Source organism: Desmodus rotundus, chromosome 13, assembly GCF_022682495.2.
Source record: "Desmodus rotundus isolate HL8 chromosome 13, HLdesRot8A.1, whole genome shotgun sequence".
In the NCBI taxonomy this organism is placed as follows: Eukaryota; Metazoa; Chordata; class Mammalia; order Chiroptera; family Phyllostomidae; genus Desmodus; species Desmodus rotundus.
This window is the reverse complement of record NC_071399.1, coordinates 78,534,810-78,547,572: the sequence shown is the minus strand read 5'-3', so window position 1 is coordinate 78,547,572 and position 12,763 is coordinate 78,534,810.

Below are 12,763 nucleotides of genomic sequence, written 5' to 3'. Positions count from 1 at the left end.
TACATATCATACCTGAGCATGAGTGGTCGGAGAGAATTTATTGAAAAATTATTCTTAGATCCTTCAACTTCAACAGATTAAATTCTTCAGCATTTACAAGGTCTCTTCAGCAGACTCATTACCATCTTGTTTTACTGAAACAAGTGTGCAATTTAAATGAGCCCTGTTGGAAGCAGCTGGCCAGAAGCCCACCCCCCTTTTGTCTCCCCGAGTCGCCCTTCTTTGCATATCAATGGTCCCGTTTCTCATTTTCCCGTGTCAGCAAAGCTTAGCCCGGCACAATGCTTGTTTTGAATTAACAGAGGATGAACAGTGGGTCAGTTTATCGACCTGAAAGGAGAGAAGAGATGAGTTCAACAAGCAGCAAGGCCATCTGAAGAACCGTCCAGGGCGAGAGCAAAATTAGAGGTGTGCTGGGGGCATTGCCCCATATTCTCTTTCAATTTTAATAGGAAGGAAAGAGCCTTCCCCACTTTCAATTTTAGCTGTGTTCATTTTCATGTTCATGTTTCATTTTACTAAACGTATGTCAATAAGAATGAAATATTTATCCGTAGGCAATCTGCATGTAACAGGAAAAGATACAACTGACCAATGTATTAATATGGGTACAGTGCACCGCAAAGAAAGTGGTTTTTGCTGTGTTGTTTTAAAGTGACACTGCATAGTGTGAGACATATATGTAATCAATTTTTTTTTCAAGGAGCCAAATTAAAAACATTTTAAGAGAAGCAGGTGAAGTTCTTTTTATTACTATAAATTATTTAACACCAAATATCCAAAATATTATTTCAAAGGTAATCAATATAAAATTATTCATAGGATATATTACATTTTTAAATATTAAGACTTCCACATTGAATATGCTTTTTATACTTGGTGACACATTTCAATTTGTAGTAGCCACACCTCTGTCAACAGCAACAACAACAGAAGACCCACAATCATACAGAATACTTTTGTAAGAGTTCGTTTCAGCCAGTAACTGAAGGCATGCATGGAAGTCAGATCTCAAGGGACTGAGAAAATGCTCTGGAGGATGGCACTTTGGCAGTTCTTTTTACACACTTAGAATCAAAGGAGAACATATAAGGTAGGTAATTGCAATTTATTAGTGGTAAATTAAGGAGGTGGGGAGAAGCAAAGAAGGGAAATCTCCAGGGTTGCATAGAAAGTAAAATGGAGAGATACATATACTTTTGCACTGATGAGTACAGGATAGTTAACATTTAACATTTATACTGAGTAGAGATGGTTAGCAGGCAACAAGGTAACAGTGAGAAGCTTTGTGGTCATTGTGCTCTGGCCTGTGGTTGTTGTGCTCTGGCCTGTGGTTATGCCTCCCAGGGCTCTGGAAAAGACAGTTACTGATGTTCCAAGTGCATGCTATCTTAGATGCGGAAGAACAATGGACAGGGCTCCCCTGAAGTAAAGAGGAACCTTTTACTAAGGGACAACCAGGGCTGGGACTTGACTACCCACCGTAACGTGCTCAGTTAGGAATTTAGAATCAGATCACTGTAGTTACTTTGCCTCACTGAGCTTGGCAGGCCTGTCCTATAGCTCCCTGAGTTTATTAGGTCTCTTACGTAACCTTTCTGTTATTCACACTTCAGATGCTCAATAATCATTTGCAGTAAGGGGGTCCTGCCTTAGATAGTGCAGGTCGAGAAAAATAGATCATTACAATGATGACTAAAAATAGTCTTTTGGATGTTCTTTTGGACAATCATCCATGCCTTGGAACATCTGGTACATAGCCATTGATTACTACATCAAAATCCGCATGACCAAAATAATATTGAGCATCTACCACTTAGATTATGTGACGGCATTTTTCCTTCTACTCCTCCATGTTATGTTTTAACAAAAACAAAACAGAAACACCAGAGCATGCTACCAACACCGGCACCACTGGCTTCTGCTGCGATGTCTGGTTAGCTCAGTTGTTGGAAGAATACAATTTCTTTGAGAAATACATTTTTTCAAAGTCTGTGTTTCAAGATCTAGTTAACTCAAATGACTAGAATTTACACAAATTACTTCAGTCTCGGAGCCTCAGAAAAAGTTATAATTATAATAAAAATGTCACAGGTAATCTATGTATCATAGGCAGAATCTTATCCCATCTGCCAAACCCCCAAGAAAACACGGTCTGATCCCCGGGCAATGAGAATAGGGCACCTCACTGCCCTGGCCATGTTTTAGCACACTGCACAGCGAACCATAAGAGAAGGAAATTATCCTGTATAACTAACCTAGTTATTTGGGAGTTTGAAGACAGTGATATTTTTCCTGGCACTGGCAAGAAAAGTCTGAAAGATTCCAAGCAGGCAAAAGATTCAATGTGCTGTCAGTGCTCTGAAGATGTAGTTGTCCACTTGAGAAGGGATGTCAGTGGCCTTGAAGATGGTAAGGAAGACACATGACTGACCATCATAAAAAAGGTGGGAAGTAGGTTTTACTTCTGCAAGCAACTGGATTCTGTCAACAATCTTAATGACCTCAAAAACAGACCCTTCCCCAAAGTCTCCAGATATGAGCCTAGTGCCCTGTCTTCTTGATTTGGTCCAAGGAGACCCTGAGCAGGTAATGTAATGAGCCACGCCAGCCTTCTGACATATAGAACTATGAGATAATTAATTTGTATTGTTTTAAGCCACTAAATTGCAGTAATTTGCTAAGGCACCAAGAAAATATCAATACACTTTGGGAGAATATCTTGCAACTTGTAAAATGTTTTATAACTTTTAAGTAATATAATTGGAACACAGAATATATTAAATTCTCTTTTTATACTCCACAGATAAATAAACTTTTTATGTTCTAAACCAAATATAGTATTCTTAAATACTCCTAGATGTTTGCCAATCTATCCTTCTTATAACATGAAGTAAATGAGATTATTAATAAACAAGTGAAAACCCATTATCCTTGTCTAGTAACCAAAATATTATATCCCTGTTAATATAATTCCTTAACAGGAATTAACAGGAATATAATACATATATATGTATATGTATATACATGTACATGCATATGTATAATATATATACTTTTGTATGTTTTTGTGATCCCCTATACAACAGAATGGAGTAAGGTAATTCTCTTAAATAATGTGAGGTCATGATGTGAAGTATACTGGTAATGAGATTATAAAAACTGTATTAAAAATTAAAGGACAGAAAGAATAGTGAGTTTTCTATTTTTGTGTCATTGCCATACTATCTTAACATTAAAGGTCTTTTTATCAGGTGGTGTAAGTCTTCCAGCATTGTTTTCTTTTTCTTTTTCTCTTTAATATTTGTCTCATAGAAGAGTGTGATGCACTTGTTATTTTATTTTATTTTACTTTATGTTTATTATTGACACTATTACAGATGTCCTCATTTCCCCAGCACCACTATGCCCACCTCCACCCTGCCCCTGCCCCCCTTCCCTCTGGCCATCTCCACACTGCTGTCTGTGTCCATGGGTCATACATACATGTTCTCTGGCTCACCCCCCACCTTCTTTCATACACTGCTCTAGAACCCTTTCCCTCTGACAGCTGTCCATCGGTCCCATGTATGCATGGCTCTGCTTCCATTTTACTCATCGGTTTATTTTGTTCCTTAGATTAAACATGTAAGTGAGATCCCGTAGTACTTGTCTTTCTCTGACTGGCTTATTTCACTTAGCATAATACTCTCCAGGTCTGTACCTGCTGTCACAAAAGGCAAGAATTCCTTCTTTTTTTCCAGTCATGTAGAATCCACTGTGTAAGTGGTTTTAACCACTCATCTTCTGACGGGCATTTGGGCTGTTTCCGGATCCTGGCAATTGTGAACTTTCCCTAGTGATCCTGGCTCTGTCCATTTCTATATGAATTTTAGAGTTAACTTATCAATTTTTTTAAAGCTCAGCTAGGATTTGATTAATAATTCATTAAAGATAGAGAATGATTTGAGGAGAAATGCCATACTTTATTGCTGGTTTTCAAACACATGAAGATGGAATGTTCCTATCCATTTATTTAGCTATATTTTTCTCAGTGCTATTTTGTAGTTTCTTACATAGATAAATTATATTTTCTTCATTTCCTTCATTTTTTAACATACCCTACTTGATAACATACAGTGAAACCATGGTCTAATAAATATCTTCCAATAGTGTTTTGGAATACAAACAGACTAGATAAACAACCTTTTAGAGAATTATAGAACTTGAGACACTCACATGCTTTTTGTTCTTTCTGTTAATAAAAATGTGCAAGTAATAACCTAGTCTGTGGTCTTCTGTGTATTTGGTGACTTTGCACTAAGGGAGAGAAAAATCAAAGGAGTATTGCAGATTTTCAATGTTATAATTATCTATTCTTTCCTCCCAAGGATGGAGATTATACACACATCCACACATCTCACACATGCTCATGTATATGTGTGTGCATACATATACATATGTATCTGTGTGTGCATGCATGTATGTGTAATCTGTCAAGAAGGTATCCAGCCATCTAATATGAAAAATAGAGACATTTATTAAAGAAGATACATGATACAAGAAATATTGTACACAGGACAATGACGCCTCAGTCTCCTTCAAAGTAGGTAACTTAGGATCTCACACAGTTATCCCAATCACCATCAGCTGCCCTGTCATATTTTCCTGAATCTCATTGAAAGTCTGAAATCTCTTCCCTTTCAAAGGTGATTTAAGTTTTGGGAAAAGCCAGAGGTTGCATGAGCCAAATCTGGACTGTAGGGGGGCTCGGTCACCTGGGGGATTTGATGTTTCCCAAAAAACCGCTTCGTGAGACATGATGCAGGATTGGGCATGTTGTCATGATGAAGCTGCCAATCACCAGTTGCCCATACCTGCAACCTTCTGTGCCTGAAACTTTCCATGGAGGAAAGTTCAAGCTTATCACTAAGTTTGATGCAGGTGTTTGTTGTCCTACTCGCTCAGTCATTTTGAATGTGATGGCCACACAGCACACATGCTCACTGAACGGCATCTAGTGTCCCCACTGACTAGTACAGAGAAGTCCCCATTCTTAACAAGTGTGCATTCCAGTCCATGCTCCTTGGCTGCCAGGTAACACTGATGTCCTGCAAACTGTTCTCATTATATTAACAATGGCTGGACTTTTACAGACAGGTGTGCACGCTTGCTCTCTCTCTCTCTCTCTCTCTCTCTCTGTAGATTATATATCTACACATATATAGATATAGTAGGTATAAATATATTATATAGAGATGTAGATATATTCTCTATATAAATGCATTTATCTCTCTCTATATAGAATATATATATCTGTGTATACATATATATTATATATATAAGAATTTATATATATATATATATATTCCTTAGACCAGTAACCTGTGTAGATCAGCCTGTATAATAATTATCTTTTCATGTGTACAATCATGTTTCTGAAATAGGTCAAGTCAATTTTGGAACCAAAAGCATATTATAAACTAGGCCAACACTTTACCTCCTAGGCTATCTCTTTATTGAGCTACACTGAAGACTTCTGACCAAACTCACCGATAAAGATAATTTTCTGACACGACCTGGTAGCATCGCTCAAACAACCCCCTGCAAACATTAGAAGGTGTTGTGTATAAAACAAGTATGAGCTCAAATCTGTTATTAAATTTCCATTAGAAGATTTAAGTAGAACAATTAAAGGGAAATTCTTCACTTTTTAGCTACAAAGAAATAACATTGACCTTTCAGTTCACAGACCAGTGCTCAATCCACTGAGCCACACCAGCCAGGGCAAGAAGAAATAACATTGAATAAAGATTTTTCTCAGGGGGAAATATGAATAAAGATAGTAGGCTGACTACATCAAAATCACCTAAGGCGCTTTTTAAAATACACATTTCTATCTATGTTCCTTCTTCCCAGTCTGATTTAGTAGATCTGGGCTGATACGATATATTTTTTAAAATGCCCTAGGTGACTTTTTATGCAGCTTGATAAGGAAACTACTATCATCCGAGTTATGCAATATTATCACTGCTATAGAGCATAAGAAATCAGGTAGAAGGATCTAAAACCCTTACAATTACCTATTCTCTCCAGGTATTACCATTTTGTCTAATTCATTAAGGTTTTCCTCTTTAGCAACTGTAGCCTATATGTTTTGCCAACTGACCAGACATAGCTTATTTAAGAATTCTAAATATAGAGTTTCTGAATACTCCAAGACTTTTATGTATTGCACTTTTTGAAAGTTTGAAGATTCAAGAGAATTCAGTAGGGGCAGTCTACCATCACTTTTAACTTACCTTAAGCAAAAACATGTCTTCACATTGCCATTACTTGGAGTGTAAAATAAGAAAGTGAAAAAAGAAAACAACATCAAGAAAAACACTTCAAACTTTCATTTTTGACATTATACACATAATCAATTCACTCAAGTTATTCTAGGACCACAAAGAAAAGGTTGACATCACTTTGGAGAATTATTATTTTCTTAAGTTTCACTGTGGCATTTCTGTCTTCGCCAGTGAGGAGAATCCAGAGGAGGAGATAGACTAATATTGGGAATCCAAATTCATACGTTCCCCTCTCTCATCGTTTGGGCTACTTGAAACAAAAGTGTTTCCTCATAAAATGTGGTAATGTGTAACAATTTTTCAGTCCTTGGTTCTTTCTTGACTATAGCTGTGTTTCTAGTATATTTAGCTACTTTGTGTAGTTTATATTTTAGCTTTGACCTCTGCATTTATGGCACAAAAGAATCCTGAAGTGAGTATGAGTTTCACCTGTGATGAATTCAGAGCACAAACTTTTTCTAGGCAGGTTCTTTTCCTGGATAATGCAGACAGAGCCTAAGCTTAATGCTTGGCCATGACTGAGTAAGTATAAGATTATATGGGAAGAAAAATAGAGAAGGTCAGAGAATATGTTCTCCTTCTTAATTAGTACAGAACATACTTAGAGTTTTGTAGGGCAGCAGAGAGAGAAAAGGCTATGATATTATGTTAATGATCTTGGAACAAACTACAATTTCATAGCATTATCAATTGTGAAAGATTGAATCCAACTCATATATTATTTAAAATAGGACATACTATTATTAGGATGCATTATATTTCATAATGAAAACTATTAACTTAGAACCCAGCACTGTAACTAGTATGAAACAAATAATGAACACTTGATTTTTGCCTGAATGATATTATAATAGAAAGTAATTTTTTTAGTAGTATATATATGGATTATGGATAAAGAAATTCAATATATTAATCTAGTTATATAAGAATTAGAACATCCTGAAAATTTTCTTATAATGTACTTGGTTTTATAGCTATGAAGAACCCAGGGCACATACGTGGGTTGAGGATTCAATCCCCACTCATGGTTGGTATGTGGGTGGCAACCAATGGGTGTTTCTCACATCGATGTTTCTCTCCCTCTCTCTCTCTCTGAAATCAATAAACATATTTTTAAAAAGAAGTTATATTCGTTCTTCACGATGTTAATATTGTGGTGAAATGAGATGAATCATGTTGTATACAGAAACACTTAACTATTAGGCAATTCTGTACCGCCTATTGGACATGTCAAAATCAATACTTCTGTGTCATCCACAGTCTACCTGAATGCATATTCTTGAGTTCTGAAATAAGATGCATTTTTTTTAAATCATCACGAGAATTTACCTTACGTGACAACAGTGACTGGAGCTGTAGAATGATGCTTCCATATCCCCTTACTGCTCTCCACAGCCATGCAGAGCAAGGGTTTGGCACAGGCATCGCAGGTCTCCGGTCTCCCAAAGGGAAGTCTCAGGCTTATTAACAGTGTGCTCTCTAGTGAGCAGTTTACGCTCTGAATTTATGCTTTTCGCCTACAAAATGGAGAAAATTATGCACTATGCCTTAGTTCTGAAATTAACTATCGACTGATTTGTCTAAAACATTGGCACTATTCTAAATAAGTTGCGAAAAGGAAACTTTATTTTCTATATATTATTACTTACATCAGTGATTCAATTGATGTACCAATTAACATAGCACAATGGACTAAATGGATGCTACCAGATTACACTAATAAAAGGAAAAAAATAGAATAAACTTCAAAAAAGTTGTATGTTACAGTTAAAAGCCAAGTTGAGATAAGTTCAGCCTAAATTAATGTAGCAAAATCTAGAAAGATAAGCTAAAATCTCAATGCACTAATCCCAGAAATTCCTGGCATCAGCTGCTTTCAAAATGGGAGAATAAAATCTGGAAATGTTCTGCAAGCGTTGGCCAGTTCACGTCTCAATTTCTTTCTTTTTTACTTAATTTTGAACTTTCATGTGTCTCACCTGGGTCCCTTTGTTTTATTTCTTGGCAGTATTGGCCAGAAATCTTGTGACTGCAACACTGTTACTCGGGCTTAGCGATGCTTACCAATATATCTCTGACAAAATGTTCTTGGGAGAATGTACACTACACAATGGTTTTAAACAAATCATCATTTGTTTGCCCTGCTTCATTCTCCACTCTGCCCTCCCCATCACTATATGGGAAATTCTTCAATATTTTTTCAGCTTAAATTGCTGTGAAAGTATGATTCATACACTCAGGCCCTGTTGTCCAGTAGCCTAATGGGCTTTAATCTATTACTTAATGAACGATAGCAGGAAGTATGAAATTAAGAAAATTCCTAACAGCATAGGAGACTCCTTCTATTGACTTGTGCATTTATGTAACTAGTGTGGATTACAAATTTGACGATTGTGTGTGTGTCTGTAATGCAGGTGTGCCTGTGTGTTTGTTTAAATTCTATTAATGGCTGACTCTTTCACACTTTGCTTGATTTTACATATGATGTACATTGTCACTCATAGCAGAATTTTGGACACTGTCAATTTTAAACTTAAAAGTGTTTACCAAATGATGGAAGTGTATGTTATACAATCATGTATGTGTTTGAGATACATTCAAATTGGAAGTTAGGTCACTGAGTTTTAATGTGACAGAATGCAAGATCATTAATGTGGTTTCAGGTTTCATATTGCCACTCGTCTTTATGAAACTTCAAATTGTTAGATTCTAGAGCCACATCATAGAAGAATATCCACACATTCTTCAAAAGACTATAAAATATTCCTCTTAGTCCCAACTACATATGTTTATGAGGCAGTGTTTTCTTCAGATATTTAAACTAAAACATTTTATTGCAACAGATTCAATGTAGAAGTAGATTCAAGAATTAACCTTTAACTACTTAGGAAAACATTAAAAACTTTCAAGAATATCAGACAATACCACTCTTTTCAAATTACATTAAAGATAAGGGAATTTTAGCTTGACAACAAGTGCTTATTAAATGTCATATTATATTTTAATACACATTTCTTCTGTGAAGTAATTAAAATAAATTAACTTCAATTTAAATACATCTGTTGTCTAGATGATGAAAAAGCAGATTTGAAAATCAATGACTATACCAGGATTTGAGAGAGAAATTATTGAATCCTCACAATCATTTTGTTATCCTTGGTAAAATTCTCACTAATTAACATTTTATTTGCATTTAAATAACTTTAAATCCTTAACACTTTTTTTTTACAAACTGGAATTATTCCACAGGAAAGTAATTAAGTTTAACATATAAAGTATAAAATAGTACAATTATCATAAAATAGGATTATTCAAATTTGTATGTATCCAGTTATTTTTATCCACTTATTTTTAATATTTTAGTTAATTGATAATGAGGCATGAAAACCTACCTAATGTCTTTATTTCATATATTTAGTTATATTAACTAGGTATTGACATCTTAATGACTGAGATGTTTATTTAATTGATGAGGTTCATTTTAAACTAATAAGAAAACCAATATACATTTTCTATGTGCCTATACTGTATTTAATTTTGACTCCTTTGCATTTTTGTATTCTGTTATTGTTTTATACTTTACAACTACAGTATTTGTCCCCTGAAATATCTTTTACTATTATTATCCTACTTAAGTCTACCATTTTACATTGCGAGTTTGGGGTAACTTCTTTTTTTGAGTCCATAGTTCTCCAGAGGAAAAGAAACCATATACTGTCCAGATACAGAGAAAAATCACGTGATGCCAGATCTCAGCCCTCATGCTAGAAACAGTGACTCGGCAGGACACTTGGGTTGGGTCAGAATGTCCCACACATGGAATAAGAAATCTGGTATTTGGTAATCGATATGACAAACAGCATTATAGTCTTAGTGTTCAACTCTGTTTTTATCCTCCCACCCCCACAGAAATATTGTACTATCATTCAGACTGAGCCATTTGACTTATGATCCAGACAAATGTGAGTAAAGTGACCTTTTAGGAGAAACCTTTCAACCTTACACAACCAAGCTCCGGTTCTTCATCTTTCCTGCTTCTGCAATCCCGGAGTTATTTCTATAGAACTTCCAGCGTCCCTTAAAAGCTGTGATGTGGGAAGTCTATTTCCCAATACACAATGAATGAGACAGTAACATGCTAAGTCATTGAATTGTTTTCTTGTAGCATAACCAGTATATGAATAAAGTTATCTTTATTATAAACAGTCATGCACGTTTCAGTGTATTGGACCAATGACTATAACAGGAATATTTGGTTCCCAGTATAAACTAAGATTAAGATAATTCAAGGAAGATTTAATAAAAGTCCTAATTTTGAAATTGTGATTCCCTAAAAAAGATAATATCACAGTTAATCAGAGATACTAATAGATTCTGTTAACACCTTTAGCAGGAAGGGAATAGATGTGGTAACAATGAGCAGAACCCAGAAGAAGAAAGTTAAATGGAAAGACCACCTTGAGAGAGGTTAACAACCATGACAAGAAACACAGCAGAAAGGGAACTGTGAGAATGACACTTTTATTCATTGTTCTCCCTCTGACCTGAACCCTACAGCACAGAAGCTGGAGAAGGTGGACAACAGAATGAGCGGAAGAGCTCCAGCTCAGTAACTTTCAGCCAACTTGTTTGATTCACCTGAAGATGGCCACATTATCAAAGTAAGAAAGAGTGAAAAAGAATATGTGAATAATGTGGCCAGGGTTTTAAGTGTGAGACAGTAGTAAAATCAGAAAAATGGAAAAGGGCAGAGAAGCCATGCATTAAATGCTTAAAGGCATATACGCAGCCCAGCTCGTAAGTGGCAACATCTGAAGAAGTGGCACATACCCTGGGCAGTACCAAAGAAGTGAAAGCACAGTCTTTTCTCCAGACGCGCATTAGTTATTGCCATCAGAAAAAATTATTCCGAGTATGATGCACGCACAGACTGACATTCAGACTGGATAATTATATTCTCTCCAAACTACCTCGTTTAACCTAAATCATACAGCTCCATGTTTAAAAACAAACATAAACTTTAATATAATGCCTTGCCCTGGCTTATGTGGCTCAGTGGATTGAGCACTGGCCTGCAAACCAAAGGCTCGCCGGTTTGATTCCCAGTCAGGGCACATGCCTGGGTTGCTGGCCAGGTCCCCAGTAGGGGGCATGAGAGAGGCAACCACACGTTGGTATTTCTCTCCATTTGTTTCTCCCTCCTACTCACTCTAAAAAACAAATAAATAAAAATCTTTAAAATAAAATAAAAATGTCTTAAAACAGCAATGTCAAAATGTTCCCATAAGATACATTTACTCAAATTCAGTAACTCTTACATATTTAACTGAAACTGAATCCCATTCGGGTTATTTATAAAACAATCCACTTCTTCCTCTGTCACTTCTTCCAGTACAGTGGATAAAGAAGATCAAGTTTTCTTTTCTACCATGTTTTCTGTGAATTGATAAGATAGTTTCCATGTTTCTTTTTAACTTATTGGATACTTTATTTGATCAGAAGATCCATTACCTATAGCATGTAAATTAAGATTGGTTTAACTTTATTGTATTTCAGAAAACTTACTACTCTTTCCTGTCTGTTAGGGTATCATCTGCAAATATCTTAAAACCCAGTTATTTACTTTTCAAATAGCAGGAGATTTACAATATTCACTTTAAATTTTGTGTTGATTTTTTAAAATCTATTTAATTTTAGGAAAAAGAGTAATGAAAATTAAAGTAAATAGGATCTGTGGAGGTGAGATATAGAATTAATTAAAATGCACAATTAATGAAGGAACTGGAGGAGATAATGTTTTAAATACATAGAAGGCCTTTTAAAGATTTTTATATACCTTCATAATTTTATCATGAAGATTAGAGTAGGGACAATCTTGAAAGCAAGAGCTTATTGTTTTATTCTGAAAAGTTTTTATTAAATGCATGTTGAAACACCTGGTCAGTCTAAGGTAGCACAGGTAATTAACTAGGAAATGTTTTAATGAACAAGTACAACAATTCTCTCCTCATCATTTATTACAAAATCCGGGTACCAAATGAGTTTTCACTGCCCCCAAATTTCCATCCTCATATATTTCTTTCCAAAGATAACATTCACATAGGTAGGTTACTATTTCTGCTTAATGTCTAAATCAACTAGCCTCATATTATATCCCGCTGATATCTTTTCTCTCACTTGGAATGTTTATGTTTTCTCTCCCTTGGTATTCAATGATGCAATTGGGGATGTGATTCAGTGATAGATTCACGTTTATGGCTGTGGGGTTCAGGGACACTATGTACATTATTAAAACTCTCCGCTCCATTTATGTTTAGGTGGGATGTCCTACTTTTCTAGTTCAACAATGTTATTTGAACACGTAGGTAATTTTCTAAACTATATATAATCAAGAAAGACCAAAATAAAATATGCTCGTGCAACATGAAATA